At 40.9% G+C, this 14976-nt stretch overlaps 1 protein-coding gene across 5 annotated transcripts in view; it reads left to right on the top strand.

The window, feature by feature from the left end:
* Positions 1-6230: 6230 nt before the first annotated feature.
* NUMB (NUMB endocytic adaptor protein) overlaps positions 6231-14976 on the top strand; it is an 80856-nt gene continuing 72110 nt past the window's right edge. For 2 of the 5 annotated variants that reach the window (XM_044436060.1, XM_044436066.1), the window contains exon 1: positions 6231-6429. The gene's annotated coding sequence lies outside the window, so the exon portion shown is untranslated. The remainder of the gene's footprint in view (positions 6430-14976) is intronic. The other 3 variants (XM_044436065.1, XM_044436064.1, XM_044436062.1) reach the window with 2 other exon arrangements.

The raw sequence follows: 14976 nt of genomic DNA, 5'->3' as shown, positions 1-14976 counted from the left end.
CAGGAGGAAAGATTTCAGTACATGCATCACTAGATATGGATTGGTTCCTCACTGCTCATAGCAGAAGAAAACCTCAGCTTAGGACACCAAAGGCTACAAACTGCTTTAAGAGAATTATATGAGATTGTTGTCTAAAATAAAGAGGGGAAGACTCAGAGTGTTAGTCCATATTAGTTTTCATTGATTTCTTTTTAAAATTATTATTATTATTATCATTATTATTATTATTATTATTATTAAGGTTTTGCCTATGCTTATTTTAGTAACTGGGGAGTCAATTAAACACCTAGTTAGAGTTATAAACAGTTTCTCAGATTGTGTGAGCATGTAAGCAACACTGCTGAAGGCCACACATGTTTTATAAAAGAAGATATAAAGGCTACATTTCTGAAAAGGGAAATAAATTATGCTTCAAAACCAGCTCATGGTTAACCCCCCCTCCATCTCCACCACTGTTCCATTTCTATCTCATAATCTGACAGTGAATTATGAGAAAACTGTTTTGTCTCTTGGTACCAGCTGCTGGGGAACATAAGCAGGAAGGTGCTACTCCACCCATATTCCACTTGTGCACTTCCCATTAGCCTTTGGTTGGCCACTGTGGGAACAGAATATTTGACTAGATATACAGCCTTTGGTCTGATCCAGCAAAAAAGCTCTTCTTTTGTATATATGTGAGAAGCATAAAGACACTTCTGCTTTAGAGCTTCCACAATTCTATCCTGATTTATCACTTCTCTTCTCTTTTCTTTTTTTAACTTTTCCTCACTTTATTAGCAGCTCAAGTCCTGCCTTGTCACTTTTGCTGTGCTGCCAAAAGCAACAGCCTATTATGGAAGAAGCACATTTCTAAGCTTGTTCTTGTAGTCTTCCACAAAAAGAAGGCCTTGACAAACCTCTCTATTCACCCTAGTGGCATCCAGTGTATCAGCAGTGTAAGAACACTGAACAAGACTGTGGAATCTGCTCTCCATTGTGGTTGCTGTAACATCACTGTGAGACAGGAAGACTTAAGGGCTTGTTCAAAAGGCTGTTTCTCAAGAGCTCCCTCCTACCCTTCCCCCTGCCCTCTTCCATCAGTATGAATGCACTCACTCAATCAATGAAGCATCCCTTATCTGAGATCTTGGCTTACCTCCAGCTACAGCTCATGCACCCCCTCCCTCGGATTTTCCCATTCTGTTTGTTTCTGATCCTTAATCCTGGTTATCATGTACATGGGGTTCCACTGAGAAAATGAGCTTAATCTAAATTTGGCCAGTCCAACCGAAATGGATTAATAACAGCAGTATGCTAAAAAAGAAGCTAGAGCCACTGTGAGATGTATTCAAACTGAAAGAGAAACTGACTTAGAAAAGCATTTCCTGTTCTTCTGCCGAGATATTAAAATCCAAATCATACTTAAACAAGCAAAATATTTTTTTAAAATGTGATTTCCACTAACCTGCTACATGTTATTTGCAGGCCACTCCTGCATGCCTTTTTAATTTATGAGTTAAATTTATTAAGGTGTAGTTCATGCTCACAAAACATGACATACAAGGATTGCTCACTTGGTGATATTGAAAAGATGCTATCCGCAGTGACTAAACATAAAGCTTCAGACTCCAAGACTCCAAGCTTTTTATTTTTCAAGGAAGAGAAAGAGAGGAAGGAGAGAGGAAGGGAGAAGCATTATGTGAGGGGAATATTCAGAGAATCCAAAGAATAGATAGAGATGTTAGTGAAGTCACTGCATGATAGAATTACCATGCACAAGCACAAGGGAGACCAGACCAGACCAGACCGTGTGCAAATGAATCAACCTGCCTGCACTCTGAGCCTAGCACTGAGAACAAAGGCCCTAGTAACTGCATATGCATAAGTCATGATACGGACAACTTGCAGGAGCTAATGCAGGTGACTCTAAAGGCTTTCCTGGTGTCTAGAAGAATTTCATCTGGGCAGAGAATATTTCAGTAGGTCTGACTTATCTTTCTCTTTAATGGCCTTTCATTTCAAAATAATAGAAGCTGTCTCAGTATGAACATATCTTGAGACAGACCATTTATTGATTGATTGATATCCTGCCTTTTTCCTACAAAGGGCTCAAGGCAGCTTACATCATTCTCTTCCTCCATCTTATCCCCACAACAACAACCCTGTGAGGTAGGTTGGGCTGAGAGTCTGTGACTGGCCCAAAGTCACCCAGTTGGCTCCATGGCTGAGCGGGGACTAGAACCCAGATCGCCTGAGCTCCAGTCCCATGCTCTTAACCACTGCACCACACTGGCTCTCATCACTGGCCATTAGCCCAACCAGCCAACTGATACTTTGGTGAACTGGGCCAATTCAAGTCATTTTGCTGCCTGAGACAAAGGGCATAATCCCCTTGCAAATACAGAAACAGACTGCATGGATAGTTCCAGGGCTCTCAGTATGAGGCTTTTAACCTACCACTTTTCCAAGGTTTCTACTTATGGACTATTTGCAGGATGAAGATTGGCTCCTTTTCATCTGTTATTGTTTTCCGAGTTCTTTTCTCTACCTTTCTAGGAGTTCCATTATGCAAGCACAAGGTGGTGCTGGAGTATAGCAGAATTGCAAAAATACAGGTACTTCTAATTCCCATTCATTTCATCATTTCCAGAGAAAATTAAAGGGTTTTTTTCACTAAAAAATTCTGTGGAAATGCTTTTTTCTTTAAAAAGTAGAAACCTTCAGAATAGATCTTTCCATAACTTTCTTTGGCTAGCACAAACTTTGTAGTCTTCTACCTGTTACTTGCCTCCATTCTTTCTCAATAGAAACATATAAATATGGGGAAATAACTGAGCAAGACAATTTAAAATGCTGCAATTAATAGAAGCTCACATTGAAGGAGTCATATAATTTTATGTAGCAATTAGTTTAGTTTGTGATGCTAATTCCAACTCAGACCTAACATTTCATTTGAAAAGCTGAGGTCACTCCATGATGCAAGTTAGTATGCTGGTTTGTCTGTCATGCTAAGCCACTGTAAAAATAAATTATTTTTTCTGACAATTCAAATAAAAACAGTTGAATATATGTAGATCTCCCCAGAGGTGGAAAAAAGCTACATTTGTACAAGTTTTCCTGAGGGTGGGGTGGGGTGGGGGAAGGCATTGAAGGGGATGACATATAATATATTGCCTAGTGTTATTTCAAGATGCAAGAGAGAGGTGATATCGTTAATGAGGAGGCAGTGCTTTTCACTGTGCTTGTCAGGGAGCTCTTGTCATTTTAAACAGGAGATGCTGAAGTTACTCAGCCACGTCCAGATGTCACCAGAAGTTGCCTTTAACAACCTTTCTATAAGCCATGGGTTCTCAGGATGGTTCATTTGTGAAAAACAGCCCATGATGGAAAAGCCATGCTAGGCTTGAGCACTCAGCCTAGGCTTGGGCACTCAGCCACCATGCAAATACCCATGGTGATAATCCACTATACTTTAGCATGACATGCAAACTCAGTCATGTTCTGTTGGAGTAAAGATTTAAAGTTCCCTGCCTTATCTGAAGCTCATTTCAGTCTGATTTAAATTAACAGGCTAATAAGGACAATTAAGTCCTTATTTATTTCAGTTACAGAATATGAAGTAAGAGTCAGGCTTAAGTTTGAACAAGCTCATGTTCCCATTACATGAACGTTACTCAGGATAAACCCTTGATTTCAAAGGAGTTTTGCACTGTGGTCAGTATAGGTATTATATCATAAATGACCATATGGCAGTACTGGTAAAAACAAGGAAACCGTACTTCCCCATAGACCACTTTTCACTTTAAGCTTCCAAAAGATAATCCTGTGTTTAAAGCATGTGAAAGCAATTTAGGACAAAAGTATAGCTCCTAAATTTTCTAAGGCTACAATCTTGTACATCATTACTTGGACAAAATCCTACTGACCTCAGTGGGCTTACTTCTGAGTAGCCATTGACAGGATTGCATGTGAGATACTCTGTTCCTTCAGGTACTTATCAACAAACAGAATATGAGCAAGAGTACAATATCAGATGCTCTTTCTTCATTTTCCTTCTCCATCAATATTTTTCATGACTGTAACACTTGTTTTGCACATTTCTGTTCTCTTATTATAAAGAACACCTCTTGCTGGGTGTGGAAAGCAAGTGCTTGCATGACATTCAGACTCTCCTGCATCTATAAATCTCTTTTGGTGGAATGCTTGACACATAAACAGTTCGACATCAGTGTATCGCAGATACATTTTGAAGACTGACCTGAGGCTAGGTTATGCATATATAGTATTCCAACAAAAGGGTTTTGATGTGATTTGCAGTACTATTTCTGTATGATTAATTATAATCATAGAAGTGGCCCTTTCCATTTTCAGCAAACTCTTCCAGTCATAAGACATCTGAGAAATATTTAAAGATAACAAGGGCAGGGGTCATCTAGCAGGGCAACCAGAAGCAATTCAAAAGGAAACACTACTTGGAATTTAGGATTAGAAGCTGTCTGACAATCCATCTCCTTATCAACATAAGGCACAAAATCTATGTAGTCCAGGGTTGTGTTCTAGATAAATAGCTTGCAAATTTACAAACAGGGCAGAGGATGAAAAATACGTTGCCTGCATCAAATTACAAAATCCTAACTCTTACCCTTCTTTGCATTTATCCTTATTCTGTCATCAAAGCATTTCCCAAAATTCATCACCCTCTATTATTAACATATTTATAAAATTAGCATGCTGAAGTCTCTCATCTATAAATGTATATTTGATAGCAATTGGATATATTAAATAAGCATTTGAAAGGGAGATCTTACACAAAGGGTACTTAAATGGAATTTCCAGTGATTTCACCAATGTGCATACAAATTGCAGCAGCAAGGAATGAGTCTAGTACAATGCAAAAGCTTGTTGTACAATGCAAGCACCATATACTATGCTTTCAGCTATAATCCAAAAGCATGGAAGTTCTTCTACAATCAGCGGTACTTCAAAGTAAACGTATTAAGGAATTGAACATTACCTAAGTATGATTAACTAATTGCTTAAATTTGCTAGGAAATGAATGATATAGCCAAGAACAGTATTAATTTACTAATAAATTAGCATTAAAATTGACTGTTTTATTTAAAAGAGTAGAATCTTTTATTCTTTTGTGCCAAACACCATTGAATTGCCCAATTGCTAAAATCTGCCTTCCAGTTAGGGAGAAACATTTTTATAGACATAGTTAAAACATATTTTTTTCCATTGTGAGTTTCTTACAAACACAGAGTAATTTCTCCTTGTAAATGCCAAGATACAGATTAGCATGATCAACGTAGCCTGATGCACCACACAAATTGCTCCTTTTTGTGCAAGCTTTGGTAAACTAACGATAGCATCGAAATGATACAAGAATATTCTAAACTACGTAATTCCCTTTTGCTAAATGTTCCACATCTAAGAAAAAACAGAGACCATTAACTGGATAGGTTTAAGTCTAGAGTAAACGATCTGGATGAAGGATAAGAGTGCAAACCTCTTTAAGTCCCCAAGAAAGGATTGGAGGAGTTCTTAGCTTTAAAAACAATTCCTCTCAGCAGCTAAGATTGAAATGTCAATTAACTGTTGGAAAGTATTTTGGACATACTATTTCCAAGGTTGCTGCAGAGATTACTAGAGTAAGATACCTTCTAATTCTTATATTCTAGGAAAAACGAACTGAGGCTCAACATATTTTACACATATTATTAATGCTCTCTAGAGAAGAGCAAATTGTCATGGAAACCTCCTATGAATTGAAACCAAATCTACAATCCCATCGGAAATGGATTACTCCGAGGTCAGGTGCGCTCCCTCTTGCTCTAAGAACTGGGTCCCTCCCTATTGTGCAACCAAACTAAGCAGAGCCTAGGAACTTATATTGGACCCTGTACCGGGAGGCGGAGACATCCTCATTGACCTATCGAAGCTACCACTTATTCAGTCTGAGCCAATAAAAATAAAGATAAGGAAAGAAGTGGGGGCGACAAGTCGTGTAAATCAAAACGCACGGAAAATGAGAAGGCGGAGTGACAACTTGACGGGCGTAAATTTTCGCCAATAATTGTACGGAACTTTTCCGAAGCAACCAATGGCTTGTGTATCTCGAAATAGGGAAGAAGAAGGTAGTATAGGAGGTGGGAGTTGTTGTCAGGGTTTCGGGAGGGGGAGTCAGCGCGGCTTGGCGATAGAGGAGGAGCTGAAGGGAGGAGGAGGCTGCGGGGAGCAGGTGAGAGCCAAGAGCCAGAGAGAGAGCGGCAGGGCCCGGGAAGCTGGCCGGGGTGGGGCTTGCCTGAGTGAAGGGTCCTCGCGAAGCCTCGAGGCGCGATCTCCCCGCTCGGGGGCGGGGGAGCCGAGCGACCTGTGGCGAAAGGCCCAGCTCCGGGTGTGGGGCTGGCGAGGAGGGCGAGGGCTTCTCGCCTCAGACGCTCCGGGGTGAGTCTCCAAAGGGGAAGAGCTGGCTGCCTGCCTGCGCCAAGGGGTCGGGGGAGGGAGGGAGGACGGACGGACGGAGAGAGCTTGCCGGGGAGGTGGGGCGTCTTCCCGGGGGGCGGCTCGCTGCGTGCGTGGGCTTGAAGCGGAGTGCCGGGGGTCGACTGAGGGGAAGGGGTGTGTGTGTAGGGGTCGGTGGTCCTGAGTGCCGGGGGGACTGGAGTGCTCGGGCGCCGGAGGAAGGCGTTGGGTGGGCGGGAACCGCTTTCCTTTCCCTCCGCTTAGGCGGCAAAGGGTTAAACTTGAGGCTGAGCCTCAGGATAAACTGCGGGCGAGGAGGCAGCGAACGGCCCAGGAATGCAGGCAGATGAGGAACCCTGCAGAAGGAAGGAAGATGAGGACTAGAGGAGAACAATTCAGGAAGTGGGGAGGGGAGGCGGCGGCGGCGGCAGCGTTGCCGCGTCGAAGGTACCGCACGCATCCTTTGGAACAGAGCAGAGGGACCTCAGCTGTATGGGCCGCCTCTTCCCGGTTTCTGGAGTGCCTGGGACTGGCCTCCCTTCTAGGGCTAGGCCCCGGCTTCCCTGGATCTCGTTGGGTATTTCTGAAGGAATGCTGCCAATTGGCTTACTCTGCTCAGGGCTGCCCTATATTTTAAGCTATTTCAGTATAGCTTGTTTGTATGCATCTTTTTGCTTAACGCTTATATTAAGGCCCCAGGGAGGGTCGTGTAGGAAGGCGGGGCGGGGGAAGAGCTGACACGCTAATTGATACAAGTGCTGGCCCTTATCTCTTATTCTTACTGGGCTTTGTACGAAGCAGATTTGGTGTGTGATGGGATTAAATTAACGAGGTCAAACTTTAAAACATTTTCTTTCAGGTAGATTTTGATTTCTGCAACGTGCTTACTTTGGCCTTTAAAGAACATCAATTCTGTTTTATGGCTTTCTGTTATCTGACACTTAGGCATAAAACAAGTGAATATTTTCTTAAGCAGATTAATATTTATTAACACAAACTGCAATAGATAATGGAATTATGGAATACTATTGGGTTTCATGTGTAATATTAGCTATATCCTTAAATAACAGAAAGTTTTCTTCAGATAGCCAGTAAAAAGAGTTGAAGGCTTATTTTTCTGTTTCAAAGGAATTAAGTCCTGCTGTATTGTTTCTATGAATACTTACTGTGAAAAGATGTATCTCCTTTTCTTGCAGCAGCGCTCATCCAGATCTCTTTAAACCACAAGATTTATGCAGCCTGATCATTAATGTTTTGTAAAGCTGTAAAAAAGCTTCTGGTAGAATTTATTCTCTAGGGCTGCCAACCTTCCAAGTTTCTCCTTTTCTCCCTACCTCCTCCCTTCAACCCTCCAGTGAATTGCATCTACAGAAGTGGCTAACTGGTCGTAATAAGCTGTTTGTCTTTATTTTTACATTGTACTTATATTTCTTGTGTTCCCCAAACTCTCTGTACGGTGTTCTCACCTCATAAAGCTGTTTGGAAGTAAAGTTCTCACCACTGAGCCACAGTAACATTTGTTTCCAGTTATTCAGTGCCACAAAAGTGTACATGTTAAGTATATTTTTGACTTCCCTGATCTTCAACTTGTTATGTTGTTAAAATCAGGATAGGTCTTTTAAGGCTATCTGCTTAACATTTTACCAAATAAGTGTGTTCCCAAACCATGCTAAGTCATGCTGTCAATAAGCCACGATGGGTTGCTTGTTTATTGTTCAACCCAAGCCTATATCCTGCTTACATATAATAATGCTTGTTGTGTTTTGTTTCCTTACTCCTTCCTTCTCAGTCCTTCCATTAATGCTGACACATATACTAGGTGCTTTTGTAGCAGAGCACCTTGTTGTCTCAGTCCCTATGTTAGCACTGCTTCTGCAGAAGGGCTACCACCCCTTCCTAAAAAAAACCCAACAACAACCAAGGAATGAATTGTGGGTTTTCCAAAGTGCTATTTCGCCATTGGTGGAAGTGTATTCAGTAGCAAGATTGCAAAAGCTAACAGCTGTGGTTTCTGCTGCTCTTGCTGATTGGCTTTTTATCCCCTCTAACAATTCACAATAAAATTATCCTGCTGGGTTTGGATGACTTGACTACCTACCATGATGGGTTGTCATCTGAACCTAGCACAGTTTCTGCCGGATGGCTTATTTTTCACAAACAAACCACCCTGAGAACCCATAGCTTTGGGGGGTTTTTTTTTGGTAGTTCAACTCATGCTGGATTGTCATGTCATCTGAGCATGCGGGGTTGTTGGGAATAGTAATGGAGCCATTCAGCAAGAGTGGCAAATCCTCCTGGTGCTTGTTTTTATCTCACCAGTGACAGTCCTTCTGCCAATACAGGAATGGTACTTTGGAAATATCTCTCATTCTTTGACTTTTTCCTCCAGAGTTTAAAAAAAATGCAAACAGTTTTAAAAACTATTCTGGATGCTCATTTAAAGTAATTATTTCTGTCAGTCTTTGCAGTGTGCAAGTGTGCACTTATAGATATCTGATCCAAAGTGAAATGGCAAATAGGCTAATTTGTGTACAGTTCTGGGGACTATCTGTTAATGGGAAAGCACTGGTTAAGTGCAAAAAAGCAGAGAAAAAAAGTGCCTCAGAAGGGAGCAGGAACATCAGTCTTAACAGTGTAAGCCTCTTGATTTTAAGTGTTGATCTGACAGTTCTCAATGCCTCTACCTTTTCTGCACTTTGTAGAGTGTGGAGCTACTCTAGAAAGAGACATGTTAATTCCTTCTACTTTTCAAAGCAGTTATTGCAGGTGCACAAATTTCTGTTCCCAGACCTTATATTGGCATATATTTTCCCTTCCTTTACTTCCCAGCCATTAAATTGGCTTATATTTTTGCACGGGCTTTTTAGAACTGCCAAAACTGAACTAAGCACTCTGAAAAGCAGCAGTGGGAAATCTCTTCCCTTTCTGGAATACCTGGAGACTAGGGGAAATGTTGAGAAAGTGGAAGGCACTGAGGGCAATGACAACTGCCCGTTCAACAATTAAAATTGAAAAGGTTTCATAGTAAGTGGGTATCATTGCCCCCAATTTTTGGTTCACCTAGTTTCCCTGCTTATCTGTTTGCTGGCATTTTTCAGGTGACAGCTGGTAATTGTATGCATATTAGCCTGTATGTTGTCTTGCCCTGTTCTTCCTTTCCCAGTAGAAACAGACAGTAAATTGACCAAGCAAGGCTACCTATAGTAGCTAATCATAAGTTACACCTGCAAAAATTAACCAATTTTACAGTTTTCAGGATCTGAAAAAACTCCGACCCCAGTTGCACTTTTTTGAAGTTCTGAAAAACATTAACTAAAATTTTGCTGTCAGACAAAAATGATAGTGATCAAAGTGGTGGTGGGGTGATGAAGTGGATTCTGCTACAGAGTACCTTCAGATATAGTTTGAATCTGGCAGGAGGACTGAGAAGGAAAGAAAGTGAGAATAACTCACAGTGAGCCTAATTGTCAGGTGCTCAGTGGATTGTGCAGTGAGCATCCAACCCATATAAATTATGACTTAGGGTGTGTTTGCATGCATGCAATCCCACCCTGGCAGTAATCCACAATGCCCCTGACTGAAGTTCAAGCTTACCATAGCTGGTTTTTCTTTGCAGCCCTCCCATGGATACACCAGAGGTATCCATGGCGGGATCTGCTTGTCTCCTCTTCCCTGCCACAGTCACAAGTCATTTTCAGCTTGCTGTGCCTTTTTTGTCCCTATAACTTGTTGTTTTGGGAGATCACAAAAGCCAGCCTGATGCTTGGGTTTTGTGATCTTTGTTTTGGCAGCCACTGACAGGCCCTTTAAAGTACTCAAGCAGCACTCTGGAGTGGTTGTCAGTGGTTGAGAAACATAGCTGATTCATCTTTTCATGCTTTTATTTATTTAAATGAGAATTCTTTCTGATTATATTATATGTGGTTTGACACATTGTTGTCTGGAACATGTATTGATGCAAAAACTGACTATATTAATGTAATATTTAATTCAAGATATAATACAACACTTGTTAAATGATGACATTTTTGAAGAACGTTTAGTTGAGCATTAAATAAATTCACTGAAGTTACAAAAATCTTAATTGGCTTGCCTGCTCATACATACTTGCACAGGTCATTTGTGGCTCAAAAGAGGAAAGCAGCAGCATCTTGCAAAACTGTCATTGATTAGAGGAAATTCGTATTGGCTAGAGGGAAATGATCAGGTCTGTAGTTATTTAAAAATCTTGGGTGTCCAAGAAGGGATGTATCATAATCAGCAATGAATTGAATGCTTCTTAACATGGTAGAAGATAGATCTTTAGGTGTTCAACTTGCATACAGCTTTCTTGACCATTGGGCATGTTGCAAAGACTTTTGGAGTTATAGTTCTAAACATCTAGAGATTTTTCTTCTGCCCATCATTGCTGTAATATATGAGAGCTTAGAGTTCTGCCTTGGAATTATTTATATGATATATATGGCTTATTTCCATTGATCTGTGCCCTGTTATTTAAAGAAACATGGTTGATTAAACAAGCCATATTGTGCCAAATGACTGGTACATTAATCATCACTTGGAAGTGCTCTCTCTAAGGTCTTTCTTACAGAATGTGTGAAGTAAGACTGTTCTACCTCCTAGGTCTAGGATCACTTCTCTTCAGATTTATCTCAAAATATTTTAAATACAGAGACAGTTTGGGCAATCTTCTTGTCTTCAGATTAGTCCAGACTATGTTATACTTACTTCTAGACCAATAAAATAGATATCAGTGATCCACATGTTTGTTGGCAAGGTATTCTGAACTTGAGAAGAGATTAAATAAGTTCTGTATAACATCACTTTTCATGGAAGAACAATTTGGATGAAAAATAATCTCAGATTTAATCTGTTAACTGATTTCCCTTGTTCCATTCACTTGGAAGGGTCCCAAAAGACCTTAAAGCACCCTTTCCCAACCTAATGCCTTCTGAATGTTTTGCAGATCCTTATCCATGGTGCTTGGCTATACTAGCTGGGGCTTGTGAGAACTGTAGTCCAAAACATCTGTGAGGCAGCACGTTTGGCAAGGAACAAGTGCTGAAACTAGTATTGCACAGTCACAAAACGCAGATTATAATTTGCACCAGTATTCTTGTATTATGTGCTGCTGCAGTGATGAATAGAGAAGAACTTATTTTCTGAACTCTGCTTTATTTTTCTAATACTGTATCAACCCTTGGCTTCTCATGCCACTGATTCCCATTCCAACTGGACCTTGCACTGTTCCTATCTGATCCTGGATATAAGAGCAGAGGTCTATGTGAGGGTAAAATTCCTACTTAGCAGGTAGCATCTGGGTTGGGAGGCTAGTAGAACTCCTATAATGATGCAAAGGCAATCCTTAATTTATTGCCTGTGGACACTGGATTGCCTATGGAAATGTGCAGTTGCACCAATTAGGTGTTTTACTTCCCTCTACTTTAAACCGTTTATAGTTGCCATGTGCTATATTAAAAAATTGGATGAGGTAACCGCAGGTACCACAATCCACTTCCTCACTCCATTAACTCTGGGCTTTGCCGCCAATATGTACATCAAAGGTGGGTCTCAAAGGCATTCAGCGTGAGGAAATGGATAGTGGCAGCAGCAGTACACATAACTGCCTCATATGACCCTACTCTCCTCCAAGCTGATTTTTTTTTTAAACTAGCATTGGATGCAATAGCTATAGCTGTCTTACTCTTTCCTCCTCCATGCTTCTAGCTTCCTGCTTGAACACTTTGGCAGATCTGACACAAGTGACAGCAGCTCATGGCTTTTCAAGATGAATGAAAGTAGTCCCTTTTTCTGTAGCCATTAGAACCATGCAAGCAGGAAGAGGCAGAGTCTTAGTTTCAGCCTGCACAAGGGCAAAAACTCCAAGTTGATGCTGGGAGGGGATTCAGCAGGGATTGGTATCAAGGAGACCTAGTGTGTCTGAGACCTTGTATACCACATGTTCATAGAAGCATAGAATATAGAGTTGAAGGGATCAGTAGGATCTTCAGGTCCAGTCCCCTGACCAGTGCAATGTTATGTGTGATGATCTTAATGTGGGACAGTCCATCTTTCTCTACCCTTCCACTCACAACTTGTCAGTTGTCTTCAGGTCCAGTGAGCCTCCCCCATTGCCCTCCTGCAATAAGAGCCATTCAGCCATACTATGGAAACAAATGACCTTAATCCTGCAAAGTACCATGACTTTTCAGCATATAGATTGGCCTGGGAGGCAGTGAAAGTTATAGCTGTAATAAATAGGAGCAGGAGGGTCGTGGCCATTCATCACCAACTTCAGTTGGTGACAGATAAAATAGAGGCGAAGGCCCAGGGTGACCAGGGGCTCAAAGGACATGAAATTAACAGCCAGACACAGAGATTGGAAAGAGGAGAGGTGGTGGGGAAGCCCAAGTTCTGAAAGGTGTTAGTTCTTATTTATTTTATTTATTAAAATATTTTTATGCCGCCCCATTCGCTGAAGCCTCGGGGTGGCTTACAAGGTCGTACACTTCCTTCATAACATCCATTCTAACATGGGTAGTACTAGAGATCTACAGTGTTACCTAAGTAACTGGTTTTGTAAATATAACCTGAATAAAAATGAAAAAAGTTCCAGGACAGAATTACAAGAGGATTTTTGTTCAGGAAGAGTATAAAACATCACACAAGATCCTATGCATGCCAAGTCCCCAGAAGCAGAATCTGCAAGCATTCTTTACAGGAGGACGTTATCAAACACTTTATGGACTGTTTGTGGCAAACATTTTTACAGTCCAAATAGGGAAGTGAACAGGAAATTGCAAAAGAAATGTTTCCTTGTCACTAAATATTAGAAACAAATGAACTCCCAGGCCTGTCCTCAAAACGTTTTGACATCAAAGACATAAGATCTTAGATAACATTCTTTCATTTGCTGCACTTACATTATTTTACAAATATTCTTTGCATTTGGTGCTATCCAGCAATGCAACGGATGTGAGGCCAGGGTTATCTCTGCATCCGCATAGTTTTTACAAAGGTCAGTTCCACTCTGAAGGCTCTACCAAATCCTTAGTTTATAGAAATCCAGCACTTTACAATGCTTCTGTCATTTGAAAACATGGATTCTCCCAAAGCTCTAATCACATCATGGGTCATCTCTGGATTCTGACATGTTCTACAATTTGATGATGCATCTGTTGGCATCCTTATAAAACTATTAAAATATTTTTAAATATTAAAAAAATATTTTTAAATCACCCTGCCAATGCAAGTATATTATTGTGATCCTCCAATGTAGTAGAGAAGGCAAAGCCACATAATGATAAAGGCAGCAAATACAATAGAACAGACAAAATCAACCTGTTTAATTGCTGCGTAAACATAAAAGTTTTGAGGAACCAAAAGGTTTACATTATTTGTCCTTTCCACACTTCTGCAGTGAAGGCATTCCATAAGGAGGGCATCACAATAAAGAATGGCCTCTTTCTTTTTGGCCCAAAATGTCCTTAGGCCCTCAAAAACCTCCTTTTTAAAAAGTTTACAATTTTGTGAAATTGGTCTTCAGCTCCTTTCTCAGCTAGAAAGTTATGTCTTGGGGTGGGGGAGCCGTAGACAAGGTTAATAAAGTATTTGCCTTTCTCTTTGCATGCAACAAATTAGTAGTGTGGGGGAGCAGTATCAGACCTTTTTTTGTTAATTGTACTAATCTTAACTGTATCTTTTTAGTTGTTATTTCAGCAAGTATAGTATATTGGTTGTGGCACCTTGGTTTTGAAATGAGCTCCCCAAGGAGGTGCACATGGAGCATACTTTGTATTTTTTCAGAGCCATAGAATCATAGAATAGTAGAGTTGGAAGTGGTCATGAAGGCCATAGGGGCCAATCCCCTGGTGTTGCAGGACACCAGTTTACACCATCCAGCTCAGATGACTGTCCAATTTCTTTTTGAATGTCTCTAGTGTGGGAGAGCCCACCACCTCTCTCGGCAACTTGTTCCACTGTCATATTGCTCTGACAGTCAGGAGGCTTTTCCTGATATCTAGCCTGAATCTGGGTTGTCACAACTTGAATTGATAATTCCGTGACTTATCCTATATCAGCAAGAAGAGTTCTTAACCTTCCTCTTTGTGACAGCCTTTGTGATACCATGTCCCCTCTCAGTCTTCTCAAGGCTGAACATGCCCAGTTCTCTCAGTCTCTTCTCATAGAGCAGTGTTTCCAAGCACTGGATCATTTTAGTTGCCCTCCTCTGGAGCCTTTCTGATGTTTCTGCATCTTTCTTAAATTTTGGTGCCCACAACTGGACACAGTATTCCAGATAAGTTCTGACTGGTGAGGAGTATAGGAGAACTACTACTACTCATGATTTGGAAGTAATACTTTTGTTAGTGCATCCCAAAATAGCATTTGGCCTTTTGATGGCTACATTGCATTGTTGGCTCGTACTTAGCCTGTTGGCCACAATTACTCTGTGATCTTTTGATTTTTCAGTTCTGTTGAGTCATGTATTCCCCATCTTGTACCAATGCATTTGGTTTCTTTTTCCTA

Source organism: Varanus komodoensis, unplaced genomic scaffold, assembly GCF_004798865.1.
Source record: "Varanus komodoensis strain SLA01 unplaced genomic scaffold, ASM479886v1 scaffold3, whole genome shotgun sequence".
NCBI lineage: Eukaryota > Metazoa > Chordata > Lepidosauria > Squamata > Varanidae > Varanus > Varanus komodoensis.
This window is presented reverse-complemented; position numbering and strand designations above follow the sequence as displayed.